Source organism: Perissodus microlepis, chromosome 14 (assembly GCF_051167445.1).
Source record: "Perissodus microlepis isolate ML-2025 ecotype Zambia chromosome 14, ASM5116744v1, whole genome shotgun sequence".
NCBI classification, from domain to species: Eukaryota; Metazoa; Chordata; class Actinopteri; order Cichliformes; family Cichlidae; genus Perissodus; species Perissodus microlepis.
Window position 1 is genome coordinate 7,248,883 of NC_140474.1, and position 21,697 is coordinate 7,270,579.

At 39.5% G+C, this 21,697-nt stretch overlaps 1 protein-coding gene across 3 annotated transcripts in view; it reads right to left on the reverse strand.

Moving 5' to 3' along the window:
* The window catches only part of nectin1b (nectin cell adhesion molecule 1b), a 158,780-nt gene that overhangs the window by 45,419 nt on the left and 91,664 nt on the right, over positions 1-21,697 (reverse strand). The window lies entirely within an intron of this gene.

Genomic DNA, 21,697 nt, shown 5'->3' on the forward strand with positions numbered 1-21,697 from the left:
TAAACAAAAATACGCTGAGTTAAATACAAAAATGTTATTTTTAATTGATTATTTCACTTCTTAAGGGGAAAGGGCTATCAAGACCTAGCACGCACTGTGTTACAAACTAATTGCCTCCCTTGTTAAATAATAAATTAACCACATTTTTTGAAAGCTGAGCCACACCCAGGGCTGTTGAATCAAGAAATCACTTCAATAGAACCTGTCTGACAAAGTGAAGTAGGTTAAAAGATCTCAAAAAGCAATACATCATGCCATGATCTAAAGAAACAGCTGAGAAACAAGTCATTGACATTGTCATCTATCAGTCTGGAAAAGGTTACGCAGCCATTTCTAATGCTTTGGGACTCCAGTGAACCACGGTGGGAGCCATTATTCACAAATGGAGGAAACCTGGTATAGAAGTGAACTCCAACAGGAGTTACCAGCCTCCCCAAATTACTCCAAGAGCGCATCAATGACTCATCCAGAAGGTCATAAAAGAACCAAAAACCCAGAACAACATCTAAAGGAACTGCAGGCCTTATTTACCTCAGTTGAGGTCAGTGTTCACGAAGAAAGAGACTGTGCAAACATGGCATCAATGGGAGAGTTACAAGGTAAAAAACACTGCTGACGCAAAAAAAAAACAAAACAAAAAAAAAACCCACAAAGGCTCATCTCACATATTTAAAAAATGATTTTTGGGAGAATATTCTGTGGAGTGTGAAGTCCACTTTTTGAAAGGTTTGAGTCTCGTTACATCTGGCGTAAAATGAACACAGCATTTCATAAAAGGAACATCATACCACAGTCAAACATGGTGGTAGTGTGCTGTCTGGGGATGCTTTGCTGCCTCAGGACCTGGAAGATTTGCTCTAATTGATGGAATCATGAATTCTGTTCTCTACCAGAAAATCCTGAAGGGAAAATATCTGGACATCAATTTGTTCCCTAAAGCTTATCGCAGATGCTTGATAGCAGTTCTTGTGGCCAAGGGTAGCATGTATTGGGTTTTCCTCACACAGGGCCAGGTAGGTAGATTATAATTTGTTTGATGAACTGAAACATTTAACTGTGAGAAATATGCAAACAAAATACTTATTTTTATGGCACTGTATGTTGTATATCGAAAGTAAGTATTTCTCTTGTCTACACCTGGCCAAAGTATCAAAACAGAAGTAATGCAATGCAGCAATGGCACCGATAGCCTACTGGGAACCAGCCTATTCTTTTATGTCCTCTGTTACGGACATTTGGTTTTGGTCTACATCTTTTGACTTACCCACCTAAAGAGGAGAGAGACAAGAAATTACAAAAAGTTCAATGGGAAGATCCTTTTTTCCCCCGGTTCTCATGAAGATATGATAAGAGTGAGCTATGTTAATGCTAACATTTTAAAAAATTACCTGATGCACAATGCATTCACTTCCCAAATTTGTTTCTACATATACTTTGTTCAGTGTGTATATCAGTGTTGGTCAAGTTACTTGAAAAAAGTAATCAGTAACTAATTACTGATTATGTCCCCCAAAAAGTAATCCCGTTACTTTACTGATTACTTATTTTCAAAAGTAATTAGATACTTAGTTACTTTTTAAAAACATGATTTACAACCTGAATAGGTGATAAAGCAATAGGTCTTTCAGCCCAATTCTACTTTCTGCCTAATCCATCATATAAAATGTAATCAAATGGAAATTTTTATTTTTAAAATTTGTTTATTAGTTTTAATCTTTTAACTTTATGCATCAAGCAAAGATTTAATTATATGCAACATTCACTGACTGGAAGAAATTTGTTTAACATTTAAACCTATTTTCTGCACATTCCTGCACTTAATAAAATAAAATAGTTTTTTGTGTTTACACTCACTCTTTCAAATAGATGCAAGTAAAACACAGCAGAAAATAAATAAAATCAAAGACTAGCGGTCCTGTTGCTCTATTTTCACCTGTATAGCAGGAGTGGGGCAGGCGGAGGTTTGCCCTGGTGCAGGTGTGCCGCAGCGGTCAGTGGAAGAATCCACGAGTTTATCTGTGAATTTCCCATTCCATGGTAGCGTACTCGGTTCTTGCTCGGAAGTTAAGGGTTTTTTTCCCACACAGTGAATAGCGGACACTAATGTTTTTGTCACTTTCTACGGAATCAAACTCAAAATAAGGTCAGTACTTCCACGCTTTAAACGCTGCACGGGCATACTCTCTCCCACACTCGATATATTATCCATTGTTGATCTGCACACAGCTGTTGTCACGAACGTCGCACTCGCTTACGTCATTGTCATGAGATACTCACAAAAGAATCACGGTTTTAGTAACGCAGTAACGCAGCGTGCTTATATGGGAAAGTAACGGTAATCTAATTACCATATTTGCAATAGTAATCCCTTACTTTACTCGTTACTAGAAAAAAGTAATCGGACTACACGTTACTGCCCATCTCTGGTGTATATAGATTAATTTAGAAAAAAGTTACAAACATTTCACATATTTTCTATTTATTTTGTTTTGCTTTGAAATAAAGAAAATTACAACATGAAATGAAATGAGATGAACACCTTTCATTGAATTCACCATCTGACTGAGGCCTTTCTGTGTGGAGTTTACATATTCTTCCCATTCTGTCTCTCTGTTAGCCCTGCGACAGACTGGCAGCCTGTCCAGCGTTTAGCACGCCTCTCGCCAACAACTCGCCCTAAATTGGATAAGCGGAAGAGGATGAATGGATGAATGGATGGATGACAGAAATGATTTAGGATGTTGTTGCAGACTAAATGACACATTTTCTTGGTAAGCAAAGCCACATAATTGAGCTTTGTTCAAGTTACACAAAGGCCAAAAAAAAAGTCAATATCTTCTTGGATGCCAAGTGAGTAAGTGACATGAGAGATGCTACTGATCAAAAACTTTGTATAGTACAGGGGCAATTCTAGGATTAGAGCTTTGAGGGTGCTGAGCACCCAGAGAGCTGCCCAGCCAAGCAAGATAAACTTTACACGTCACGATGAGACTTCTTCCCTGTCTCTTTCAGTCCCTGCATCCTTAAATGTCTCCAGTTGTCCCGAGTTCTCTATGACTGTCTCCTTGGTGCATTTAAACACCTGTTCCTCCCTGTCCTTGTCATCTGTTGTCTTCGTCTCTGTTATCAGTCATCAAAATTTTACCATCTCTGTGCAAGTCTGCAAATTTCTTTATTAAATCATAAGATTCTTAAATTCATCAAGTCTCTCTGTGCCTGGGTCCTCGTCACAAAACATGACATCACTGTTTTGTACATTTTCACACAATTGAATCCCCACATTCGTGAAAGAAAACCAGAACACTTTTTTGAAAAGTCTGGAACAAAACCATCAAATCTGATAAAGGTTATTTAAATGCTGCAAAAGAAGAATGGATTGGAATAAAAAAAAATACATATCCTAACCTTAATTACTGGGGGAAAATGAATGACGCCAACAGTATAATACAGATACAAAAAAACCCACTCCCAAAACAGAATAAATTATTGTAAAATTTTAATAAAAAACTATTAAGATGGAGGCAACTTTGCCTGTGGTAGAATGTATACAATGTATGAAAAAAAATCTTTACTGCAGATACTAATTTTACTAATTTAATAATACTAATTTTGTGTTGTAAGATTTATGAGTTTCATGCTTTCATAGTGGTACTTGGGAGAGCTTGACATTTTTCTCAGGTGGTACACACTGTAAAAAGTTTGATTTTTAGAATATAAACAGAGCACTCTGCTTCTCTTTACAGCTCCTCACTCCACCAGGGTTCTGTTTGCCACTTTCTGATTAGGGGTGGGCAGTGTTGGGGAGTAACGGAATACATGTACCGCCGTTACGTATTTAAAATACAAAATATGAGTAACTGTATTCCGTTACAGGTACCGTTTAAAAAGGTGGTATTTAGAATACAGTTACTTTGTTGAAATAAATGGATTACACGGCGGTACTTTCCTGTTTCATATTGTGGCGTGTCAGGACTGTTTGGGTTTTGTTTGACAGCTATGTTCTGTTGTTCCAGGCGGCAGCATTGCGGTTGCCATGGTTACAGGGTGACGCTCTCGCTCTGCGTGTTTCCTCGGTGAGAGAGCGCCTTTTTGTTGTTGTTGTGCTAAGCTAATAGGCAGAATGCAGAATGTAGCTTCATGGGCAGTGTAGTCCGTGCTGCAGGGAGAATGGACCGCCATACACGTTATGTGTCTGTGAGCGCGAGGAGGGAGAAAAAGGAGAGTCGAAAAGTACGAGCTGTCATCGAGCATAAACGGGAGCTGGAAGCATGTAAATATAATAATAACCACTGCAGCCAAGAAGAGTGCCCGAAGAGCCCAGTTGTAAGTAAGCTATTAAAACTCGACTGTACACTGTGTTGGTGTTAATAAGTTCCGTTGGAGCAGCCTTTCAACGCCTCTCTCTGTCTCTCGCAAGCAAAGTTGACCCACACAACAAAGTAAAGCTAGTTTTCGGCTACGAGCCCCACACGGAACCGTATTAGTCAGAGGTCCCTTTACTACGGTTCGGAGCCGCGGACCTTCAGTAATAGTAATAAATCACACAGCAATAGTACATTCACGTAGTTGTAAAATGCATGATAATATGTTAAGTAATCCAAAGTATTCAGAATACGTTACTCTCACTGAGTAACGTAACGGAATACGTTACAGAATACATTTTAGGGCATGTATTCTGTATTCTGTAATGGAATACATTTTAAAAGTAACCTTCCCAACACTGGGGGTGGGTTTTAATAATCGATTCATCGATTAAAATCGATTCTGGCTTGGATAACGTGATAGCGATTCATTAAAATCCTGAATCGTTTTTTTTTTTATATATAAATGTATTTTGCCCAAAATTCCAGAATCTCAGGTGAAACGTCACAAAATTTTGACAACCACCAAACATTTAAAACAGTAAATGAGAGCAGGTACACGGCTTCTGCACAAAGACGTAAACACAAAGCGCAGACCCGCGGATCAGAATCAGTGAGATGTCGCCTTTCTCACCCGACGGCACGGACACGCTCGGGGCTGAAAGCCGACAGCTCGCTGATTCTGATGTTTCGGCGGGTCCGCGCTTTGTGTTTACACCCTTTTTGCGCTGATTCTAAAGCTGTTAGTTTGATCTCTCTCCAAACAATATTGACCGAACCAGCAGCAAAAGAAGATCTAAACTAAGCTTCACATAAACATCGTCATGGACTCCCTCTTACTTTTGCTGTTTTGCTTCCACCACAATAAAATCACACTTCATGCACAGCTCGCTCTCTCTTTCTCAGTGTACTTCAAGAACAGTTTCCTGTCTATCCCCGAAATCTGTTTTCTGCATTATTCGCTTGCTTGTTATTTACAGCACAGTCGGCCGATGTTTTTTTCCCCTTTTACTTACTTCCGAAAAGAAAACCTAATTTCGGCCGTTCAACAGGCTTCTGAACAAATTTAAACTTTTTAAAATTATACAAAATGCAAAACCGCTGTAACTTCAGAGGTAATGTTCATAAGTTGATTAATGGTTTTCTTTCGTTTTTGATGTACTGCAGAATATTTTTATAAAATCCCAGGCCAGGAAAATCACCTTCATGTTTTTCTGTGTTTTATCTTCAGCTACTTTGACACAAAGGCATCTGCTGTGATGCTCACACCTTTGAGCCTGGAAAGTGTCAGCTTCCTTTTTATAGATACAAAAATATGTAAATGTACTGATCTGAATTATAATATTTCTGACTGTCTGAGGCAAAATTTCCCAGATTCAAATCGAATTGAATCGAATCGAATCGTGGATCGAATCGATTCAGGACCTTGTGAATCGGAATCGAATCGATTCTAGAAATCAGTGACGATACCCAGCCCTATTTCTGATAGTGTGCAAATGTGATGTACGTCATACAGACAACTGGACGGTCCAAAAGTTGGCCTACCTATTACTGGCTGAGGTTTTAGTAGAGTTGTGGCTGAACCACATAATATATCATTAATTTTAATCTCCGCAATCAATGATAATGTTATGTTGGAATGTTGTTAAAGAGGGTCAAAAATGTTTCAACCCAGTTTGTTTTGCAGATTCTGTATAGCAGCTTTAATATAGGGAGAACACAACTTCCAGATTGTATGAGCAAAATCAGGTTTTTTCTCTTTGTCAGTTTAACAGTTTCTGTTTTGCCTGTCACTTTTCCCTGTCTGTTTTCTTACCTGGTTCTTCCTGACCTTGTACTTTCTCCTCACATTCCCCTCTTTGGACTGACAATCATACACAAATAGATTCAATTAAATGAAAAATTACATTAATATGAAAAAAAAACTTTTAAGATCACTAACAAAAAGTCCTCTCTCCGTGTACTTTCAACCAAAAGGCAAATAACCAAACCACATGAACATCTAATAAAAGATATAACTATTGAAACACTGATCCAATTATTCTTGAGAGACGGACCATTTGATTTTACACTTTTACCTGAATGTGGCTCCTTTTTTAAAAAAACAAAAAAACAAAACAACTTCCTTATATCCATTATGAACCTGGCTGTCTCTGTGTACACAAACACACACACCGGGAGTTATAAGATTAATGGGCATTCAGTCAGTCAGCTAGTTAGTATCCATTTCAAACAGGACAGTGGTAACAACAGTAGGCTACGGACAATTTTAAGTTTTAGATTTTAAATAGGCTGTATACATTTCAATGGGAGCAACAGGACGGTCAAATGTCGCTGATTTTACTACAGAGCAGGACGGACTGTAGGATAGCAAACATCGACGGAAAAGTTTTCAACACTGCAGGTTACCTGGTGTAATGTTTTTCAGCTAAAAAGAAACATGGCCTGACGCCTACCTAACTATATAAAAAGTAACTGAAGGTTAAATGCAGCTAATATGTCTTGTTTTAAGCCAGGCACTTACACCTCCGTTCCGCTGCGTCTCAGCCACCATCGCTCTGGCAGCAAGGGTGGTAGAGAGCTGGAACAAACCATTCTCTTTTTTTTTTGGGGGGGGGGGGTATCTATACTTTTGTTGTTAAAATGTTACGTCTCAACCAAGTACTGTATGCTTTTTACATTTTTAGTAGTGTGTCAGACAAACAGCAATTATTGTCAAAAAAAGTAAGAAATCTTTGGGGATGCACCCCCAAAAATGGGCTAAAATCGCCCCTGGTAAAGTAGAGAAAATATATTTTTTTATCTTGTGATTGAAAAAAAGAAGCTTTAAAAAGTCATGTCCATATTCATAAACACCTGTGAGGAGAATCAGTCAATATGCAACAAATATAATGGTTGTGAGCATGCCAGAACAATTACACTGGTAGAAACAGCCTCCATGCTGTTTCACTGGAAATCAGGTTCAACAGTCTGGCACTAATGTGCACTTCATTGTGGTTTATGGAAAGCCAGGCTGCTATGAGGACTCCACAATTGACTGCTTCCACAGCTCTTGAGAATTCAAGCAAACACTTCACTGAAAGCATGATGTGGCACTAGGAGTGGAAACAGCAATCGATGGATGGGTGAAATCCTTTCATCCTGGATTCATTGCACTTGCAGAAGAAGAAGCTAAAGAGAACAACACTGTATGGGTGCATACTGAATTTTCCAAGTGGAAATAAACCCCTTAAATTTCACACAGGGGATTTCTTGAATCTCAGCAATCCCTACCTCCACTGCAAAAAAAATGTGTTTGTGTCACCAGTTTGTCGTTCCAGGAAAAGTCAAATAAAACTGAAATGTGGACCCTGACATGAAGGCACACAAGTGTGTCAGACAGGTTGTAATACTCCAGCAAAGACTATATCTGTCATTTAAAACTGTGCTGATTAAGCAAAGAATGACCACTGATGCGAATATGACCCATCACCACAAACCACAATTTTATGGCTAATACAGTCAATGATGAGGAGAACTATTTGGGGAGATTTCTGCCATGAAGGTCAAGCCAAGAAAATCACTGAGTAATCTCACTGGGGGATTGAAATGTATGTGTACTCATACTGAAGCTGAGATGGTATTTAAAAGGAGAAATGAGTATACAACAAACTTACAAAGTATTTCCACTTGACTCTTGTGCACCTTTATGCGCAGGATTGCTTCAATCCATGCACATTTTCCAAGACAGACAGACTGATTAATGGCAGTGGCTACATATATATATATACCTGACAACCCCTCTGATCTGTGGCTCAGGGTTTAAAGTTTAAAGAAGGAGGTATGTCCTCTTCACCACAGACAAGAGAAAAAGCTCTCTCCTTACTCGCAGAAGCTAGCTCAACTCAGATCAGCTCCAGACCACGTAACAGGGGTGACTATTGTGATTCTGCACGCATACCATCAGCCCCTCATCCAAGCAGGGTGCAGCTTCACTCTGAGCACACACTGCTTAGACAGACACCAGAGTTTCAAAGGCATTTCATCGAGCGGCTGAAGCTGCTTACTTCCACCACTAAATACTGCCACGGAATCTCAAGACTCAGCTGTGGTCACTAAAATTATCTGTGGTTGGAAATCAGTGAGGGGAAAGAGCACGGGGATACGATAAAGTTGTGCAAGTCCTTGGAAACAAAACTGGGGTCTTTTTTTCAACGTTATGCCTGAAATTACCTCTGGGCGAGGAGAAGTCTGGGAGCATGTTATAGATGTGCGGTTATTTTGATAAAAATGCATTTAAATTTAAAAAATGATCTCAAACATGTGCAGAGTTAAAGTCAAAGAAAACCCCACTAGACAGGACAGTAAAAGCGTAAAAGGTTTAAACATTTACATATCTATCTTCTTTGGACTCGCTTTGTTGCTTTTGGAAAGCGCACACGTGTGGTAAAGAAAAAGAAACAGAAGAAAAATAAAAGATGTCAATACGACCCAGTGAAAACATGCTTTATTATTCTCCAAGAGGCATGAAAACACACAAGCGCTTACAAAAATACACACACACACAGTTCACAACAGAATCTAGAGACAAACGTCTAACCTTAACCCTACCTATACAGAAGCTGTTCAGTCAAGGTTGTCAAGAGTTAATCAGGATTTAGTGGTGCAGTGATTCTGCATTGTTGCATGTGTAGTTTAAAAAATCTGTGACTTTAATCAGCAAATTTTAATGATGTTCTCTATATAAATATATAGCTATATTAATTAAAAATTTATGCTGTTGTTGTCCTAGTGTCACAACTGAAAGAACAGCCTGTCTAATCTGAAAAATGCATGGATTATTAATACATATGCAGTCAAACCTCTCTGAAGACAAAGGCTGAACTCAAAAGCCCAAAGCTGAGCTTGTACGTGCACCACAACTTGTAATGCCTCAACACTGCATTAATTACAGATTTGGGTCTTGCCAGCAACAATCACACTACAATGTGAGAGAAGTTAATAAACACAACAGCAGAGTGGGTCTTTGACTAGTAACCATCTGAGAATGAGGGGAACTGCTCTGGAGACAACTTGCTAAACGGTCCCATCCACAAAATATTGCCATGTGGAAGTTTGCACTGCCATTTAGGACCAAATGTTTCTTTGTTCGGTTGCAGTGGAGCTGCAACAGTGTAATTTCAAGGAGGATTGGAGGCGAGGACCCTGGTGGGCAGCTTTTTTTCCCCAAAAACCAGATGCACAGATGATCCATTCATTCCCAATGAATACTTGGTTTGAGGTTGGGAGGTTTCAGTTTGTTTTTTGTGATAGCAATGGCTCTATAAATAGTCTTGTTAGAGATGAAAGAAAGCTCTTTTATCCTTTTTAGTAGGATCTTTCGTCCAAGCCTTTTCATTGAGTTTAACAGGACCAAATTTCATATTGACCTGATAAAAGCAGTGATAAGATGCAACAATGTAGCCTGAAGTGTTGCACCAGTCAAAACTAATTTGAAATCAGTTAAAGTCATGCTGTGACAAACAAACAGTGTTAGCCACGGCCAAATGGCTGCTTTCACTTTGACATCTATTATGAGTTACTGAGTGTCTGCTATCGGCAGTAATTTATTTGGATTGTTAAAAAGTTGGCTCTGTTGTGCTTCACAGTCATGTCTTAGTTATTATCTGAAAACATCCATGTTAAAGACAGTTGAAAGTTTAGCACTTCTGCATCATGGTTCATTGCGGTTGCATTCAAAGATTACAAAGTCTCATGTCACAAATCTGCAGAAAAACTTGAAAACTGTGGTGTTTTTGAAGCACTTCTAATGTATTTCTGCACACTAAGACACACCTCTTCATTATCTTCTCCATTCCCTCTTCGTTCATAAATGCAGTAAAATCATTTTTGGATGAATCTGCACTGTTTGTTTGTTTGTTTTTTCCCAATACTGAAAGCAGCATTGAGAAAACATGCTTTTGTTCTTTGAGTGAACTGACCCTTTAAAAATCTCCACTCTGGTACAAAGGATGACTGGCTTTCACACAGCACCTCACTGTTTAATCCAAATAATGGCGGGACAGATAAAGAAGCTACAGTATGTTCGAGTTAAGCTCAGTGCTCACCGTCTACTGATCTCTTTCAAACGACTTGACCGCTCTTCTTGGATTATCTGCTGGATACGGGGCAACGTGATCATGACTGTGTGAACCCGTGTGTGCAATGTGCATGCAAGTGTGTGCGTTTTAATTAAAGTTTGAGGAGGACTGGGAAAAGTTTAATTTGGCATTGGCAGGGTGAAAAATTGTCTCGTTTTCTTGTCTTCATTTCTGTGTCATTTCTTATCTTCCTTTAAGCTCGGCTACTGCACAGGTTATCTCCAAATTACCAACAGAACTCATTTATTCTTCAATTGAATTAGGTCCTAGAGAGATGGCCTGCACAACCATCTCTTCTTTATAAAACAACCCACCAACTGTGGTTATCCACAGCTACATTGATTAAACCGGGGAACAACCAGGATCAAACACCTCAATCAGACAGCACGGCTTGTTCCCTCTCTTTGTCTCTCTAACAATTCTTCTTCCTCTCGGTCTCTCTTCTCCCAACTCCTGACAACAGTGACATCAGATTTTCACAGAACATATTGCTGGTCACACAATATAGAGCTTAACAGAAATGCTACAAGTGTACAAATGCATCTGTTTCTAGTTGCCATGTCAATTGTAACCAAACAGATTTTAATTAAAGATGTGGGGGGGGGGTTTCTCGTTGTTCTGAGAGTATTTATAAAAACAACAGTACATGTTTTGAGAGCAGAAAACCAGGAACAATTCATTCTCAAAATGTAGTTATGCTTTCAAAAGTGCAAAAATCACAAAGAGTTTAAAAGACAGGGCTGTAAGAAAGTAATAAAGGAGGCAAAGAAAACACATTTTACTCCTAAGGCATCACATCAAACCAAGAGAAATATATCCTCGCTGAAACTGGGCAAGAGTGCCTGCAATCGTTTAGTAAGGAAAGAAATATCAGAGGGAAAACATAAATAAACAAAACACCAGTGCCAGGGCTACAGTTCATTTTTACTTTATGTTAATTTGTGCCAGGCCATGGATTTTCATCCACACCACAGTTACTAAAAAATATTGCGTTCAGACAGTGAACGAAGTGGATGTGAGTTTTATGACATTCTAGAGAACACAAATAATCATAAAAAATGGCTGGCTCATTGGGAGATAAATCTCGGATATTTCAAAAACTCCTACAGTAGGACGAAATTGCACATAGTTCTGTCGTATAGCAACAAAGTTAAGCATCTGCTATCGCTCCACCTTGTTTCCTTTATTCACATACAACCAACATAGGCTATGTTTGTCCCTCATTTTCTTAGCTTGCATCACTTTAACAAAATACTCTGATTATCAGGTTTTGGATCTCTTGATGTTCACATAGAGGATGAATACAGCTGGAGCACCTTGCTGTTAAATAGAGAAAAAGCTCGACAAAGTTAGGAGCACAAAGTTAGTCCTCACTCAAGCTTTTGTGTTTACGTTTTGAAAGGCTCATTTTAAATGTAATGTTTACATAAAGAAAGAGAATCATAGGAGAGGATTCTAAACGCACCACAAATTCAGTGACTGTATTTGTGTATATAATGGACTTAATGAAGCAGACAAAAATGATTTCAACCATCAATCTCTTAAATCTCTTATGGGGAGAGGAAACAGAGTGAAGAGTGTAAGCAACAAGGCAATACCATAAACTCCTGCAGAATAATAACAATGACCTTAAAATAATCAAAATGTAGTTGTTTTAGCTAGCGGATTTCATGACTATTGACAGTTTGACTCTTTAAATATCTGTTGGTTTCCTTATTTATTGTCCTTGAACATTTAATGTCAGATAGCTTCGTGCTTTCTCTCAATGTTCACATGCTGCACAAACCAAAACAACTGCAACTAATTTATTAATTAGAACATGCTTTGAGTGAAGTAAACATTGTCATGCTGTCATGTGCATGCTGTCTTACAAATTAAGAAAATAATTTGAAGAGAATTTGATAAAAGAAAGAATTGAGTGATCATTGAATCATTAAAATGCTATTGCAGAAAAAAAAACCATAAAACTGAAATTCAACAAATAGCAAAAAGAAAAAAAATAAAGTAGTAACTGAAATAGGATAGAAGTGAGACCCGGGGAGATTTCCTCAGTTTTCCTCCTCAGCTACTCCTTGATTCCACCCTCCAGGTTCCTGCGGGTAGTTTTAGTTAGCTTTTCTTTTACTGGTGACTCTGGAGATAGAAATTATTAGCATGTGTTGATGTCAGTAGGCAGAGATGAAGTAACATTAAGAAAAATATAATAATTAAAACTCCAACTGCGCCCCAGCCCCTCTATTTTTTAGAAGATTAATTTAAGATCTTGAGAGCATGTGGGACCATCTTATCTTAAAAAGCAGTTTTGTATAGTTTATATACATACAGTTTATATTAAGGAATATTTTATTAAGTAGAGGGTAAGAGTAAAATATTGTCTGCTTGGAAGGTAAGAAACTTGCGTATTTTTTCTTTCATTTATATATTCATCCTACATTTGTCCACCTTGGTTTCTTGTCCAATAACAGCTTCACTCTTATTCAGGGGTTAAATTGGGATTTGTAATGTGCGGTCTCAGTGATGACCAAATATACTAAGAACTTCATTAAAAAGGAATTGATATACATCATACAGTATTAAAGAATACAATGATGTTGCAGCTAAGAAATGATCAAACTAGCTTGCAACAACTAGTGATTGCATTATTTGAGTTTGAGCAAAACCCGTCAGCTAGCTTAGCTTAAAGGGTCTTTTAGAAAAGCATTTATTAACAACTGACACATATCATTTAGGCAGAATATCAGACCAAAATACATTAACTTATTAAACAAAATGAGGGTTGCCTTTCCAACCCACATCTCTCCCTACTCTATCATCCATCTATTCATGTGATTTGTGTCAATTGACAGACAGATGAAAGGGTTAATCTGCAAGGTGGCATTTGGGGAAACTCACTGACAGTATGAAGGGAAATATAAAAAAATTAATGTAGCCCGGGTATATTTTATGGGGCTTTTATTTCCAGTTGGATATATCTGAATAGTTCTGTTGTTAATTTTACTGTGTTGGTAGTAGTGGTAAGGAAGTGTGTTGAGTTGCTTTTACTTTGAAAGGAAGGGAGCGGAAGGAGAGACGGAGGAGCGGAGTGCAGCCACGAGAGAGCAGAGGAGAGGCCCGGACTGGTTTGTAACCCCACCAGCCCCTGTGGAGATCCCTGTAGAGGATGAGGGTGGAGTAGGCTGGGTGAAGTGGGTTGGGCCCAGCTCCCTTTCACTCCCGGCCGGTCAAAGCTGCCATGCTATATGCCGGGTGGAGCAAGAAGAACCGCTCAGCAAAGGCATATTAATGGTGGAAGCATCCCCAACCATTCCGTTGCCAGCTAGCGTGCTGCTGCAGCCCATGGTGTTGCCTAGCTCTGCTTTGGAGGTAGACCATTTTGTTGTGGCAGTGCAGAATCAGTCCTCCCGGGATATCGTTCTCCCAGAAGGAAACGTTATGGGTCAGTTGTGTACGGTTGATACTGTAACTGCAACAGTTGACGTTTGTCCAAAAAAGGGGAAAGATCAGAGAGCGCTAGATCCCCTTCTCATAAATTTTGGTGACTCACCTTTGCCAAATTAATGGAAAGAGCGGCTCCGACAGAAGTTGTCCAAGAGGGCTAATGTGTTTTCCCTCAGTGAATGGGATGTCAGTCTGGCAAAGGGGGTAGAGCATCACATTCGGATGTCAGACTCCAGACCTTTCCGCGAACAGTCACGGCGTCTTGCACCAGCTGACATTGACGATGTGCGTAGACACATACAAGACCTATTACAAGCTGGCATTATCAAGGAATCTCGCAGTCCTTATGCCTCTCCCATTGTCATTGCCAGAAAGAAAAATGGCAGTATCAGGATGCGCATTGACTATCGAACACTAAATCGACGTACCATTCCTGATCAGTACACCACTCCCCGCATTGATGATGCACTTGATTGTTTGTCAGGGAGTAAGTGGTTCTCTGTCCTGGACCTTCGCAGTGGCTATTACCAGATACCCATGGCGGAGGAGGACAAAGAAAAGACCGCATTCATTTGTCCGTTGGGTTTCTATCAGTTCGAGAGAATGCCCCAAGGTATCACAGGGGCACCCGCCACTTTCCAGAGATTGATGGAGAAGGCGGTGGGGGACATGAACCTCCTGCAGGTACTAGTGTACCTCGATGACCTAATAGTCTTTGGCAGGTCACTGGAGGAACATGAGGAGCAACTTTTGAAGGTGCTAGACAGACTGGAAGAAGTGGGATTAAAACTCTCATTGGATTAGTGCCAATTCTGTCAGCCGAAGGTGAAGTACGTGGGACAGTACGTGGGACAACTGGAAGTTTTATTTCCAGTTGGATATATCTGAATAGTTCTGTTGTTAATTTTACTGTGTTGGTAGTAGTGGTAAGGAAGTGTGTTTAGGTGCTTTTACTTTGAAAGGAAGGGAGCGGAAGGAGAGACGGAGGAGCGGAGTGCAGCCACGAGAGAGCAGAGGAGAGAGAAAAGCGTGCGCGAGATGCGGCTAGCGTCTGCAGAGACTTTTCCCAATGGACGGCGAGGATAAATCATCCCACGCCGACGGCTGAGTAACAGAGCGTGACTGTGAGGTGGTGCGGCCCAGACTGGTTTGCACTGTTGCCTCGAAATATCCCTAGTTGGCGGCGTGCTAACTTGGCTAATCGGAGTTAGCCCTAAAGGCGGACTTCGCTGGGCGTCACCTGACCTGCACGGCGTGGGAGGCTACTGACTGCCAAGGCGGGACGATCAGGTTTGCTGCTTAAAAGGAGTAAGCGTGCAGCTCGGCAACCTAAGGGACGGACCTCTCGGCGTGCAGTGAGTGTATTGTGGACAAAAGACTAAGGTTTCCAGGTAGGAGCACCATTTTGTTTTCTTTTAGGACCGTTGGTTCCCACGCATGATCATCTGTGTTGAGTTGGATACTCGAAGGCTTGAAGTCACTGCACATCCACTTATCCTTATCAGGTTCGCGGGGGTGCTGGAGCCTATCCTAGCTGTCTTAGAGTGAGAGGACAGGTCGCCAGTCTGTCGCAGGGCTAACACATAGAGACAAACAACGATTTACACCTATGGGCAATTTAGAGTTACCAATTAAGTTAACCCCACTAATTACATGTCTTTGGACAGTGGGAGGAAGCCGGAGTACAGGGACAGAACCCACGCAAACACGGGGAGAACATGCAAACTCCACACAGGCCTGATGGTGGAATAAAACTCATGACCTTCTTGCTGTGAGGCAACATAGCCAACCACTGTGTCACCGTGCAGACTAGTCATTGCACAATATTGCAAAAAGAAAAAATCCTCTACATGTTCTTTGTTTTTTCTTTCTTTTTTGCATTCATCATTTCATTCACTTACAACACCAAGAATATTAATTCCACTCCTTCCTGTATAATTATAATCTTAGAGAAGCTTTAATACATGTGGGTTTTTTATCCAGAAAAAACACTGGTTTTCTAGCACCACCCATTGTGGTTTAGCCCAGCCAATAAGACTGTTTGTGCCTTGTCAGAAATGTTTGTATAGTTAAAGCCCCACTCTGTTGTTAGGGTTAGGGTTGTTCTGTGTACAGCATATATTGCTTTATAAATATTGCTTCAGATTTATTCCTACAGTATCTCTTGCCTGAGAGACCTCTTGTCTTTGATGATTGCCTCTCTCCCTTCCTCTCCCCTCTCCCTGTGCTCCTACATCTGCTTTCATTTTTCTCTGTGTGTATGACAAACAGCGCAGAAATTCCAAACTGTGGTTGTCCTAAGCCTGCAACCCCTCCTCCTGCTTTCTCTTGGCAGGATGGCTCGTGTCTCACATTTAATCATGAATGTTTTGCCAGGCAGCTGGGCCTGAGGGAGATTCGGTGGGGGAACAGTAGAAACCTGATCTGCTGAAGCAGGCAGCGTACAGTTAAACCTCTCCGTAAAGACTCAAAAGCCAGGCCGTAACAGCACCATCATGATAGTTGTACCGTGTTTCTTTGTGCTTTTTATACAGTATTGTCTGATTCGTTTTTGGTCGATAGAAACCAATCAGATGAAGGTTGTAGAAAAAACAAAAGTTTCGAAAAGCATTGGGAGCACTTTCCATGGCAAATTAATTGAGCAGATGGAAAAATAAAATGTCCTTCTCTCTGCATGCTGTCCCCAAGTTTTGCATTCATGTTTCCATAATGAATTTTGACTCTTGTCTACTGAATGAAAACAAAAACATTGCCAAGGCATATGTGATCTATTAAGCTGACCAAATTGAAAGCTCCACCAGTGGCCAGCCCCACATCACAGTGTCCAACATTCTTATTCACATCCATTCTGTATAATTGCATCCTCAAAGAGAATGCTTTAAGGGAAAAGATAATTGAGTGGCACATGAACCTAATCTTTTCTGCAGAGTCTCTCGAGGGTATCAGGAGTGATGAACTCTTTATCTCATAAGTCTCAAAGGGAAACCTTTCCCTTAATCGCACTCTGGACTCAAGGCAAAGGACATTTTAATGGTCGCCACCAATCTTCCTCTTTTTAGCTGATCACGTATTTCTCTCTGACTATAGAAGAGTGTTTTCATAGTGCCTAATGTCAACCACAGATGGCAGACATATTTAAAGGTTCAATTTTACCCTTTACTGACATGTGGCCAATGGCAAGAGCAAGTGGAAAATCTAAATTTAGCCAAAGGAGAAGTGTAGTGTAGTTGACATAAGACAACAAGTAGTTTTCTGTGACTGGGAGAACAGAAATCTTGCAGACAAGCAAAGACCCAATAAATGCCCAAACATATTTCTCACCAGCCACTAGCAAAAACATTTCAGCTGTCCGCCTTGTTACTGGTTGCAGTATAGGTCCTAAACGTCACCTTCTCTGCGTTAGCTGATAGAAGGAAATCCAGATTCAAAATGCACCTGAGGAGAAATTGAGGTAAAAAGTATGGGTTCTGTAATAAAGACTGTAGCACAGTCATGTTTGTTCAAGTGTTCATTGTCTTGATAATATTGCTTTTGATCAGACACTGAGTGTATTCACAGACAGAATAAAGTACTTGCTGCTGAGCATCCTTGGGCATCTCTACAGGATCTGTAGAAACGTGAAAGAACTATACACAAGCAGAGGTAAGACTAGGGAGATGGTTTTAATAGGGTTTGTGTTTTGGCAGCTAATGAATACTGTTGATGAACTGTGTTTAGCTTGTAACAAGTTAGCTTTTTAGGTAGCTAGCTTAAAAACTAGCAATCAGTTGTAATTATTTAGCTATAAAACGATACATACAGTCAACACCACAGTGTTCGAGCAACATAAAGTGCTCAAATTTGAATCGAACCTTTATACTACCTCCACCCCTCCTCTCAACTGCAAACTCCCAAAGTGCAAGATATCAGTGACTATTTTAGCAATATTTTTGCCTTTGATTATGTACAGGAGAGAGGTTAAATGATGCATCGTATATCCAGTGTACACAGTGAAAAAGCAATGTCGATTAACAAAATATTGAGCTTTAATGGGGTTACAATGATAGGACAGTGAGAAACAGGTTCCAAAAGGAAACAAGTGCACTCTATAAATCTTGCAAAAATTCCAAACAACAATTTGCAAAGTTAAACTTGCAAAGAATTGATGTCTAACTGTCCAATCAAATAAACGTCTTTTTCATTTTTGCAGTCAACACTCTACACTTACAACCACCATTATTTTATCATTATTATTGTTATTACACTCAGCTCCTCAAGTCATCCAGGGCACAACGATTCAAATCAAGCCTTGTCCAGTGGAATTAATAGCCACAGTTGGGCTCCACTGTTTGCCTATCATGACTCATAAGACACATCTTACAGACATAGAAGCATAGTAAGCATGTCATTATCTACTCCGACACCACACAGCTGACAAAACTGTTCCACAGGAGACTTCAGAACAAACACTGTGTGGGAGACACATTGGCCTGGGCTGGCAGGGGGTGGAAACACATTATTTTTTAAATTTTCACCCAGGGACAATAGCGAGCCACACTGAAACACACGAGAAAGCCTGAGCAGCAATGAAATTTGAATGTCATCCTAACAAGCACCATTATGCAGACCCACAATAATTAATGGGAAAACCACCAGGCAAATATCTCAAAAAGCATTTTTTTAAATAAAAAAGAAAACCTGAGAAGGAGCGTGCGGCTGATAAGATATCTGCAAGAAAAAAATGTACAGTGAAGAATCAATGACTTGATATGAGAACGATGATTAATTTGAAGATCATAAAAGCTGACAATGACATATTCTGTGCCGTGCTGCTGGGTGCTGGTGATCGGCATCCCAGAATTCCAAAAATACTGAAAAAGACACTGAAGACATTGTGCATCATTAAATTACTAGACCTGCAAAAAAAGTGTTGCTTTTGGTCAGATGAGAGGAGAGTAGTTTGCACTGCTTCTACTGCCGTTGCCATATTAGTTGCTTTGGATAGTTGCAGATTTTGGTGACATACAATTACACGAGTGTCTGAACTGGCATCACCAACTTGTTTGAGTTTTAATGCGAATGCTCAGGAATGATGATGACAATTTTTGGCATGTGATATTTAGGTTTTGTGAGGTTCACTAACCAAGTGGCTTGTCAGAGTAATCTGTTCTTTTTTATGTGTGAGCCCACAAGAAATGTGCATTGTTCCAAAAGTTCTCAACTGGAGAAATGACGCACGCATTCAGAATTTCAGCCGCATCTTTGTTTTGTTTCTGGTTCCCCTCTATCCACCTCTCTCTACACAGAGCCTACACTTTGTTTATGCTTTGTCTGGGTAGTTTCAGCCTGATGGACACAGGCATTGACTGACAATGCCAGCAAATTAAGACTTACAAACTCCTTTCCCAGTTACTCTGCAGTCTTTGAAACAAGAAGTAAATGTGTTTACAATAGCTCACCAGAACCAGTCCCATCAATCAGCTGGAATATCAGGCAAAATGTTCAGTTCAGCTCCTGTTTTCTTTCCCCTTGTGTTTTTTTCTTTTGCTCCTGCCAGCTGATATTTTACAAATCTATCAACATTTGGTTGCTGCATGGAAAAGATTGCTCTTTTCTCTGTCATAAAGAAATCCAAAAATGCAATTCTTAGACTGAATAAAGAACTTCACTCAACAATATAATTGTGTTGTTATTTGATGGGATATATTTTCTGGCTCAAAATAACTGGCTAATGACTTTTTCATTGTGGTGCTTTGTAACCAAGCTGGCTTTATTTTCAGTCACTGGTTGTTCCTTTTGTTTTGTTGGAATCACTGTACCAGTATGATCTGAGGAGAATAATCATGAGAGTCACTGTCCAATGGGGTCACCTCATCCTGACATATAAACTGGCAGCAAAATCATTATGAAGCACAGCCCCATTGTCTTTCACCGTGCTTCTCTCACGTCAGATTATAATGTACCCTGCAAACTTTCAATACCTTTGTAGCATCTGCTTTTTGGAGCAAGCCATGAATTCAATAGAGAAAGGTCTCCCTCTAACACAATAGATCACCTGATTGATGGCCATTCCTGAAAGAACTGCCAGAACAAAACAAGACCCTCTACTCCAATTCCCTTAGAGGCGATGAGTTTTGTCGGGTGTCAAAATGAACAAAAAAGCGAGGAGAAGCTGATTCATTCTGACCTGAAAATAGATGAGAGACGAAAACTGCTAAAAAACATAAAGCAGCACAGCCTCGCAAAAAATAAGAGACATCACCTGATGGATGAACGGGCGCTTAATTATGAGGTACATAAAATCATATCAGGCACCTCTACAATGATGTTTCTCGAAAACATTCAGAGAGCTGTCATTGTTCAAATAGGCACACCTGCTCTGATACAGAGCTTCATCATTCAGATAAATGAAAGCATAAGATTACAGATGTTGCATACAAAACTAGTCAGTCTAAAACAATATCCCCGTTGCCTCTGTGCAGCCTCTGTTCCTTTATTGTATTCAGGCTAATGATTAAACTGTATTTAGTTTTCATTTTTGCCGTTTCATAGCCAGATTAATTTTGGCTGTGAGTAGTCTCAAAAGATTGCTTTGTGTATTTATTAACATCTATCCATTCATTGTTCACTGAAAAAGTTTGAGAAAAAAAATCTGTACTTTTCTTTCATGCATATTAATATTCACATGCTCTCTCCCTTTCACACATTATATGTTAGATAGATGTATAGACATGATATATTCTCCCATTCTCAAACACATGTAAGGTGTCATCTATTTGCATTTAAATTGAATTTAAACTCTTAGTGACGGTGTTTTAATATCTAATACATCTGCCACAAAAATCACACTTCTGTTCATTGTCAGTGATAACATTAGGAACCAGAAAAAAAGACTCATAAACCTGTGTCATTTTGCTGGCATGATGCAAAGGTCAGATTTAATGTTTTTTGTTTTTTGTTTTTTTTTTAAAGTGGAAATGTGTGTAATGGTTTACCAATAATAACAGGAATTTTGCCTTTGAATTCACATCTGCAGGTGTGAATTTGCTGTCTTTCATACTTTCATTTGATTTTACCCAATTTCTTTAACATCTATTGTAGAGTAATCCTCTGCAAGCTCTGCAGGCTTTTTAAGCCCACCCTACAGCTGTGTTCATATTGCAGCCATTGTTTGTGTTGTCAGTATTATTTTTTATATAAAAAAAACAATCAAACAATCAAATCATTTATATTTCAATTAAAGGATGCCACACAGACTTCAGTAAATACAGACTGTACTGTATACCACATATAAAAAACAGCCTCTTGACATTTTTTCCTGAAATGTGTAAAGACTGGACTAGTATCTCATTGATACTACAATCACAAACATGCTAGATGCATGAGAAGAAATTACTGAAGAATTGTGGAAAAGTGGCAGTCAGAGCTCAGCAGCAGAGTGATAATGTATAGTTAGTCCATAAGTTTCTGGACGGTAGATTTTCATTGGAGCCACAGCGTATCATATTTTAAATCCAACAGTGAAGATTTGATTGAATAACAGACAATGATCTTTAATTCAAGAGCTGTAAAAAAAAAAAAAAAAAAGAAAAAGTCTGGAATGAACTGAATCCACGGTCGAGCTCATCAGCACCAAAAGGCCTGGAAGACCACAGGGCTGAAGTGGATGATTGCAGAATTCTTTTTCTGGTAGAAAAAAGCCTTTGCAATGTTTTGCCAAGCCAGGAACAGCCAGGAACACAAGAAGAGAGGATATCATTGTTGAAGAAAAAAAAACAATTGATGTAAATGCAAAACATT